General features: G+C 49.8%; 1 long non-coding RNA gene across 1 annotated transcript; it reads right to left on the reverse strand.

The window, feature by feature from the left end:
• Positions 1 to 5,465: 5,465 nt before the first annotated feature.
• On the reverse strand, positions 5,466 to 5,879 carry LOC117749533. Its single transcript, XR_004611722.1, has 3 exons — positions 5,743 to 5,879; positions 5,612 to 5,658; positions 5,466 to 5,543 (listed from the first exon to the last, which is right to left on the reverse strand). It is a non-coding gene; the product is annotated as an uncharacterized LOC117749533 (long non-coding RNA).
• Positions 5,880 to 9,552: the final 3,673 nt, after the last annotated feature.

Genomic DNA, 9,552 nt, shown 5'->3' on the forward strand with positions numbered 1-9,552 from the left:
CAGATGCGTCGTCATGGTTGTGCTCTGCGACAGAGCGCCCCCTCGTGGACAGGATGTCGCCTGAGAGTGTGAGTTTCTTTCAAAAGGGATTACAATTAAATTACAATAAATTAAGAGCAAGTCATTTAGACACTTCAATAAAAGTACTTCCACAACTCAATGAAAATACTCCAACACAAATAAATGTATGCATTATCAGCTAAATGTATTTTAATTATAAATATTTGTTTTATCATATCTAATGTTTCTGGATTAATATCACTTTTGAACTTGAACGCCTCATTATATTACATTACATTTCATGTCATTTAGCTGACGATTTTATCCAAAGCGACTTACAATAAGTGCATTAAACCATGAGTCCAAACTCAGAACAACAAGAATCAAGCAAGTACAATTTCTTCAATAAAGTTAAACTACAAAGTACTATCCGTAAGAGACATTTAAGTGCTACTAAAGTGCTAAACAACAAAGTGCTATTGGTAAGGGACATTTAAGTGCTACTACGGCATTTAAGTGCTACCTATTCAAGGTATAGTCGAAAAAGATGTGTTTTTAGTTTGCGACGGAAGATGTAGAGACTTTCTGCTGTCCTGATGTCAATGGGGAGCTCGTTCCACCAATGAGGAGCCGTCGTGATTTTGTTGAGTGTTTAGCTCGAAGTGAAGGAGCTACAAGCAGATTGGCAGAAGCCAAGCGAAGTGGACGGGCTGGGGTGTGAGGTTAGACCATGTCCTGGGTGTAGACCGGACCCGATCTGTTCGCAGCACGGTACGCAAGTACCAATGTTTTGAAGCGGATGCGGGCGGCCACCGGTAACCAGTGAAGGTCGCGGAGGAGCGGAGTAGTGTGGGTACATTTCGGGAGGTTGAAGACCAGTCGAGCAGCTGCATTCTGGATGAGCTGTAGAGGTCGAATGGCATTAGCAGGTAGACCTGAAGGAGGGAGTTACAGTAGTCCAGCCGTGAGATGACCAGAGCCTGGACCAGAACCTGTGCCGCCTTCTGAGTGAGAAGGGGTCGTATTCTCCTGATGTTGTACAGCATGTACCTACAGGAGCGTGTTGTTGTGGTGATGTTGGCAGTCAGGGAGAGTTGACTGTCGAGCGTCACACCGAGGTTCCTGGCAGTCGGAGTCGGAACCAGCACTGAGTTGTTGAAGTTAATAGTCAGGTCGTGGGTGGGAGAGCCTTTTCCTGGAAGGAGGAGAAGTTCAGTCTTGTCCGGGTTAATTTTCAGGTGGTGTGCGGACATCCACTGAGAGATGTCGGTCAGACAGGCAGAGATTCGTGCTGCTACCCGTGTTTCAGATTGGGGAAACGAGAGGATCAGTTGGGTGTCGTCAGCATAGCTGTGGTAGGTGAAGCCATGCGAGCGAATGACAGAGCCAAGAGAGTTGGTGTACAGAGAGAAGAGAAGAGGACCAAGGACTGAACCCTGAGGGACCCCAGTAGTCAGAGGACAAGGCTCAGACACAGATCCTCTCCAGGTTACCCGGTAAGAGCGGTCGGTGAAAGAGGAAAACAAGGGGGAAGAAGGTGAAGGGTCAAGGAGGTTGGAAAAAATTGAGAAGAGCTTTTTAGGGTTAGATAAAGAGGATTCGATTCTGGATTGATAGAACAGACTTTTGGCTGCAGAGATGGACGCAGAGAAGGAGGAGAGAAGAGATTGATAGGCAAGCAGGTCGCTGGCGTGTTTGGATTTTCGCCATTTCCTTTCCGCTGCTCGCATTGTGGCTCTCTCGGCGCGCACCGGTTCGGACAGCCACGGAGCCGGAGAGGACTTGCGGACCTTTCGAGTCGTAAGAGGACAGAGAGAATCAAGAGAGGACGACAGCGTAGAGAGAAGAGTGTCAGTGGCGAAGTTAGGCTGCATGAGTGAGAAGGAATCGGTTGAGGGGAGGGCTGACAGAACAGAGGAGGGAGAGAGGAGGGTGAGAGGGTGCGGATGTTGCGACGGACAGGTGCAGCGTCCGTTGTTGGAGGGTTGTCAGTTCCAAAGAGTGGGAGAGAGTAAGAGATGAAGAAATGGTCAGAAACATGAAGTGGAGTTACAGTGAGGTTTGCTGTAGAGCAGTTTCTGGTGAAAATATAGTCAAGGTGGTTGCCAGCTTTGTGAGTAGGAGAAGGACTGAGAGAGAGAGCAAAGGAAGACAGTAAGAGTAGCAGGTCACATGACTTATCAGTCTGGATGTTAAAGTCACCCAGAAGGATGAGCGGGGGGCCGTTTTCTGGGAAGTTTGATAGGAGGACATCTAGTTCTTCCAAGAAGTCTCCAAAGGAACCAGGAGGACGGTAGAGAACGACAATGGTTAGATGAACCGGATGAGTAACCGTCACTGCATGAAACTCAAAAGACAGTGGGGTAAATGGAAGCGGGTAGAGAGCAAAACTCCATTTGGGTGAGATGAGTAGACCTGTGCCCCCACCCCGACCAGTGGGGCTGGGTGTGTGGCTGAAGGAGAAGGCCGAGGAGAGAGCAGCAGGGGTTGATGTGTTGTCTGGTGTGATCCAAGTCTCAGTGAGAGCCAGGAAGTCCAGTGATTGCTTGATAGCGAAGCCAGAGATGAAGTCCGCCTTGCGGTTAGCTGACTGGCAGTTCCAGAGGCCCCCTGTGACGAGGCGCTGGGTCTGTGTGGAGCAGGTTGGATAAATTAGAGAGGAGGGATTTTGATGCATGTGTGACCGAGTCTGCGGTCTATAGTATCTACGAGTAGATGTGCACACAGGTATGAAGAGAAAACACATTATCACAGGGAAATGTTTATACTCAGCCGCCCTCAGCCACCACCGAAGACTCCAACGAAAGACTCCTAGGTCTTTATCCTCCGAGTCTTGACTCCCACGAAAGACTCCTAGGTCTTTATCCTCCGAGTCTTGACTCCCACGAATGACTCCTAGGTCTTTATCCTCCGAGTCTTGACTCCCACGAATGACTCCTAGGTCTTTATCCTCCGAGTCTTGACTCCAACGAAAGACTCCTAGGTCTTTATCCTCCGAGTCTTGACTCCCACGAAAGACTCCTAGGTCTTTATCCTCCGAGTCTTGACTCCAACGAAAGACTCCTAGGTCTTTATCCTCCGAGTCTTCATATGAGGAGTCTTCCTGACGCTTCAGTTGACGCTACAGGCCCCAACCTGGTTATACACCCAAGTTGGCGGTAATTGGTTACAGCTGTGTCGAGCCCGCCCACAGGTCGTTGAAGGAATTGCCCACTCAGATACTGGTAAACAGGGGATCCTTGCTAACAGTGAAGTCTCAGTTTGCTAGAATGTGAAATTCTTGCCAAACTGATTAAGGACAAAGATCTGTTTACCTCAAGGTAGAAAGTAGAATAAAGTTTAGTCCCTAGTAGATTTGGATTACAGAGCTAATACTGAAATCCTAGCTGGTTTGGTTGACTTTTCAGACACTTGTGTAAAAAAGCAACAAATCGCAGCTCAAAGTGATCAAATTAGAAAGACAGTACAGACTAGCAAACTTGTTGCTAGTTTAAGTTACAGCAACAGTCTAAAAGATCCACACACACACAGTGAGTGTGGTAGGCATGAAGAACTTACAACTACGGTGGATATAGTAGAATAATAATAATAAAAGCAGTAATGGTTATGGAAACACCAATTGTTATTGCTAGCAGTTGTCAGGCAGGACCAGGGTCCAGATAAAAAAACCAGGATCCATGTAAACCGGTGAGAAAGCACAAAGACTCTGGAACAGGAAGCAAAGTTAACCTTCTGCATTAGAAATCGCAGCACAACAGAATCCCCAAGCGCCCAGCAGACGGGTCCTTTCACACCTTTCTCACAAACAAACCCAAGTCTTGTTGTGAGCAACAATGTGTATTACCAAACATAAAATACTAGGCGTTAAACAGAGTTGGCATGTTTTTGTACAGCAGTAGAGTTCTGCACAGGCCTGAAGTAAAAATCTGTGCCATTCATTCGTGTGCGAAATCTCAACCAACCAATTAACAACCCCGAACCCTGACCGGCACTCTTTAAATTCTAAGTATTCGGTCAGTGAGATCACTCGGATGCTGAACTTTAAAGTTGTCAAAAAGAAACCGATTAGTAGAGATTACAGGATAGAAAAGGATTTTATTGTGAGTCGACAAGTCAATGCATTGGCTCTGCTGGAATCACCAATGCCTCAATTTAAGGAAAATCAGAATTTTAAATTCTGAATACAGATTGCCAAGTTAATTTATATACCTTGTCCATAGCAGCTCTAGTTTTGATTTAAGACCATATTTAATATTACTATTTGAATCCATTTGGGCAGACGTTGGATAATTCCTGCTGGGGACGATGATAGCTGGGACGCAGGGGCACTCGGGGCTGCTGTGAAGAATAGCTAGGTGGCTGGGGAAGTCGCTGCCGCGGCTGGGGCTTCCACTGGGCAGGATAGCCAAGATGTTGCTGGGGCACCTGGGGCTGCAGCGCAGGATAGCCAAGATGTTGCTGGGGCACCTGGGGCTGCAGCGCAGGATAGCCAAGATGTTGCTGGGGCACCTGGGGCTGCAGCGCAGGATAGCCAAGATGTTGCTGGGGCACCTGGGGCTGCAGCGCAGGATAGCCAAGATGTTGCTCGTGCACCTGGGGCTGCAGCGCAGGATAGCCAAGATGTTGCTGGGGCACCTGGGGCTGCAGCGCAGGATAGCCAAGATGTTGCTGGTGCACCAGGGGCTGCAGCACAGGATAGCCAAGATGTTGCTGGTAAACCTGGGGATAGCCAAGATGTTGTTGTTGTTGCTGCTGCTGCTGCTGCTGTTGTTGTTGTTGCTGCTGCTGCTGTTGCTGCTGTTGTCGTGGTTGTTGCTGCTGCTGCTGTTGTTGTTGTTGTGGTTGTTGTTGTTGTTGCTGCTGCTGCTCCTGCTGTCGCTGCTCCTGCTCCTCCCATCTTTGCTGCTCCTGCTCCTCCCATCTTTGCTGCTCCTGCTGCTGCTCCTCCCATTGTTGCTGCTGCTGCTCCTCCCATCGTTGCTGCTGCTGCTGCTCCTCCCATCGTTGCTGCTCCTGCTCCTCCCATCGTTGCTGCTGCTGCTCCTCCTGTCGTTGCTGCTCCCGTCGTTGCTGCTGCTCCTCCCGTCGTTGCTGCTCCCGTCGTTGCTGCTGCTCCTCCCGTCGTTGCTGCTGCTGCTGCTCAGGGTAGCTAGGTTGCTTGGACACCTGGGGATGCTGCTGCTGCGGTGGAAGATAGCGAGGCTTCTGGGGCGGCAGGGCCTGCCTCCGCTGGCTAACCTGGGGCACCTGCCGCTGGGGCTGGTACCCAGACTCTGCTACCTGTGGCTGTTGAGGATCATTTGATGAATACTGGATTTTTGGCACAGACTGATCATGTGGTTGCTGAGATTTAGCTTCAGACTGGTAACCCACAATTAGTTGTGTATTGTAGCCTTTTGCCTCATTTGCATTTGAGGTGGAAACACCACCACCAAGAAGCCTAGTGCTCAATGAAGACCCGTCTCCAATTTTAATGCCACTTGAATGTGTTCGATAGACTGCAACTGGCACATTATCTTCATGCTTCTCAGCAGATCCAGAACCTGTAGAGCAGACATGTTAGTGCATGAACACAACCAAGTCAGTAGCTTCATAACTTGACTAAACTTACCACTCGCTTGATGCCTTCCAACAGCTAGCAAGGACAACAGAAACCATCTAAACAAGACATCCAAGAGGCTCTGTGTTTACTGGTGAGTGGAACAATTTTAACAATTAAACAGAATCATGTTTAAAACATACCTAAAGAGAAACCCCATGGCTTCAGCTAGTTGTAGGCCAGTGAAGCAGTAAACTCAATCACTTCTGTCAGCTCCTACCAAACAACACAACTGAACCAGGCTGACAACTGGAAGGAACTGAAGAGAGACATTTTTAAGCTCACCAATCTTACCTCATTGATCAACTGGACACAGGAGTGAGCATTTAAAGGCAGGTGTGGCTAATTATCTGACGAAAGAACCACTGCTTTATTTAGTCCAGGAAAGGCTGGTTCAAAGGCTTTTTAAATTTTTTTTTTTTAATGAACATGATTTTTTTATTTTTAAAAGAGGTTGGTGAAAGCCATACATATTCTATAAGAAGGAGGAAAGAGTCAACGTATCTGCTCAGCTTGTTTTCAGTAAACATCCAGAAGAGGACAGAATAAACAGTAAGAAAGTCTCCTTCGAAAGTGGACGAGATCCGACGGCAACAGAGCGTGTTGAAAAAAAACCTCATTGCATAACATAATAGCCAACAATTGAGCATTAAATATAAGTACACAGTATTAGGATTTTCCAAAAAATGTAGTGTTGTCAAATCTAAGTGCCAATCAGCTCTTTGATCCGGTGACAGCAGGGCATTCCCCCAATGCCATGGGCTTCTAAAACGTTGATTATGAATTAAAATTGGAAGACCATCTACAAAGACCATCTTGGTTATATTTCTTGCACATTACCTCAACAATTACTGTTACACATTTAGAAAATAATTAATGTGAACATTTAAAGCAAACTTCGTAAACATTAAAATAATTTTAAGGACACCAAATACATACGTTCCAACTTTCATTTATGTTGGTTCATCCAAGTCTTCTAAACATTGTTTTAAGTTTCTCTAGAGCTGTTGCGGCCAACTGTTTCACTTTACAGCTCATTAAAGAAATAGCGTCAGTTCAGATACTTTTGGACCCGCCCAAAGCAGCGCAACGTATTCATCCGATTGGCCGATACGTTGATCTTTGTAATCCAATTGGGGAAACAAGGTGTCAATAGTACCTTTGGCCTTCATCAGCGGTTGTGTAATGCTCATTATGTCCAGCAGGGTACCCACTAGTAAGGATGACGTCACCTGTGATGTGTTCTGTCAACAGGTATTTCATCAGTCTTATATACATTCACCCTGCAAGGCCGTTTATGGATCAATACTAACCCTTGATCACAAAAATAATTGGAGTGTTGGTAGGGTGTGCAGCAGTGGCGTTCTGAACAAGCCTAAAACCTCAACTAAGAAAGATTTGACGAGATAAAATGATTAAAAATTTTTTATTTTATTGACAAGTCAATACAAGGACTCAGACAGATTTTTTAGGAAAATCAGTATTTGAAAGCCTACAATGAGATTGCAGAGTTAATGTACATACACTGCCAATTGCCGCTCTGGATTTGATTGATACACACGTTTGAGAATGCCGGGGAGGTCTGCGCCAGAGGCCACCAAGGAATGGCAGGGGCAGCAGGGGAGGTCGGCGGTGGTTAAGGCCACCGGGGAGGTCGGCGGGGCGGTAGAAGCTACCAGGGTACATGGTGAGGTGGACGCCAAGGAGGTCAACGAGGACGGTAGAAGACACCAACAAGGACGGTGGGGTTCAAGGCTTTAGGGACATTTGGATTGGGGTAGCCAATTTCAAAAGTCTAGTTACTTCTTGCCCCACCCAAAATATTCATCCGATTGGCCAAGACCTTCTTTGTTATCCAATTCTTCAGTTGCGCAATTATGTACAGCAAGGTGCCCACTTGTGGGGAGGACGTCACCTTTATGAGTTCTGTGTAAGGGATGAAAATATAAACAGTGGTAGTATTCAGATTTTAATCTATAGTAATGAATCAGTCTATAAGATTGTTTGCAGCACCACTCCTGTAAGAACCATTAAAAAAAAAAAATAGTCTTTGTCCGTTTGATCCCCACTTGGTACACTTTATTTGAAGAAAGATTCATCGAGATTACAGGATACAAAGGAGAGTTTATTTCGATTTGACAAGTCAAAACAATTGCTCAGTTGGAAGCCGTCTCTGAACAATCCCCATTGTTGCGATGCCTGAAACACGAAACGGATTGAAAGGAAAGTCAGCATTTCAAAGCCTAAATCTCAGATTGCTCAGTTAGTGTGTACCATGACCTCCAAAAGGTGCTGTACCTGGAAGAAATACAAATTGGCCAGATTACTAACCAATGCTGAAACTACTACAAATACCAAGACATGATCACAGCTTACCCTATTGATGCTCCTTGGGCAGGTAGCGTGGCTGCTGGGGCATCCTGTGCGGCATGTAGGAAGGCCATTGTTGTTGCTTGGGTAGGTAGCGTGGCTGCTGGGGCATCCTGTGAGGCATGTAGGAAGGCCATTGGGGCTGCTGGGGCATCCTGCGAGGCATGTAGGAAGGCCATTGGGGCTGCTGGGGCATCCTGCGAGGCATGTAGGAAGGCCATTGGGGCTGCTTGGGCAGATAGCGTTGCTGGTCTGGCAACCGCTGTCTCTGTGGCTCAGGGGCCTGTTGAGGAATCCTGCGTGGCATATGAGAAGGCCATTGGGGCTGCTGCTGGGGCAGATAGCTACGGGGCTGCGGTGGTGGCTGCTGCGAGTGATGGCTAGGGAGCTGCTGGCCAGGCTGTGGTGGCGGCTGCTGCGAGTGATTGCTAGGGAGCTGCTGGCCAGGCTGCGGTGGCAGCTGCTGCGGGTGACGGCTAGGGAGCTGCTGGCCAGGCTGCGGTGGCAGCTGCTGCGAGTGATGGCTAGGGAGCTGCTGGCCAGGCTGCGGTGGCAGCTGCTGCGGGTGACGGCTAGGGAGCTGTTGGTCAGGCTGCAGCGGTGGCTGCTGCGAGTGATGGCTAGGGAGCTGCTGGCCAGGCTGCGGTGGCGGCTGCTGCGAGTGATGGCTAGGGAGCTGCGGCGGCTGCTGCGGGTGACGGCTAGGGAGCTGTTGGTCAGGCTGCGGTGGCGGCTGCTGCGAGTGATGGCTAGGGAGCTGCTGGCCAGGCTGTGGTGGCGGCTGCTGCGAGTGATGGCTAGGGAGCTGCTGGCCAGGCTGCGGTGGCTGCTGCTGCGAGTGATGGCTAGGGAGCTGCAGCGGCTGCTGCGGGTGACGGCTAGGGAGCTGCGGCGGCTGCTGCGGGTGACGGCTAGGGAGCTGCTGGCCAGGCTGCGGTGGCTGCTGCGGGTGATGGCTAGGGAGCTGCTGGCCAGGCTGCGGCTGATAGCTACGGGGCTGATAGCCAGACTGCAGCGGTGGCTGCTGCAGGTGATGGCTAGGGAGCTGCGGCGGCTGCTGCGGGTGACGGCTAGGGAGCTGCTGGCCAGGCTGCGGCTGCTGTGGGTGACGGCTAGTGAGCTGCTGGCCAGGCTGCGGCGGTGGCTGCTGCGGGTGACGGCTAGTGAGCTGCTGGCCAGGCTGCGGCGGTGACTGCTGCGGGTGACGGCTAGGGAGCTGCTGGCCAGGCTGCTGCCGGTGATTGCTAGGGAGTTGCTGGCCAGGGGGCTGGGGAACCTGAGGTTGATGTCTGCTGGGCTGGGTAACCTGGGGCTGATGGCTGGGTAGCTGCTGGCCAGGCTGCGGCCGCGGGTGATTTCTAGGGAGCGGCTGGGTAACCTGGGGTTGATGGCTACGGGGCTGATTGACAGTCTGCAGGAGCTGACGGCCAGGCTGCTGCTGGGGGTGATAACCAAGCTGCTGCCGGGGGTGATAGCCAAGCTGCTGCCGGGGGTGATAGCCAAGCTGCTGCCGGGGGTGATAGCCAAGCTGCTGCCGGGGGTGCTGCTGACTAGTGGGCTGATGGCCAGGCTGTGGCAGCTGC

This window comes from Cyclopterus lumpus, chromosome 20, assembly GCF_009769545.1.
Source record: "Cyclopterus lumpus isolate fCycLum1 chromosome 20, fCycLum1.pri, whole genome shotgun sequence".
NCBI classification, from domain to species: domain Eukaryota; kingdom Metazoa; phylum Chordata; class Actinopteri; order Perciformes; family Cyclopteridae; genus Cyclopterus; species Cyclopterus lumpus.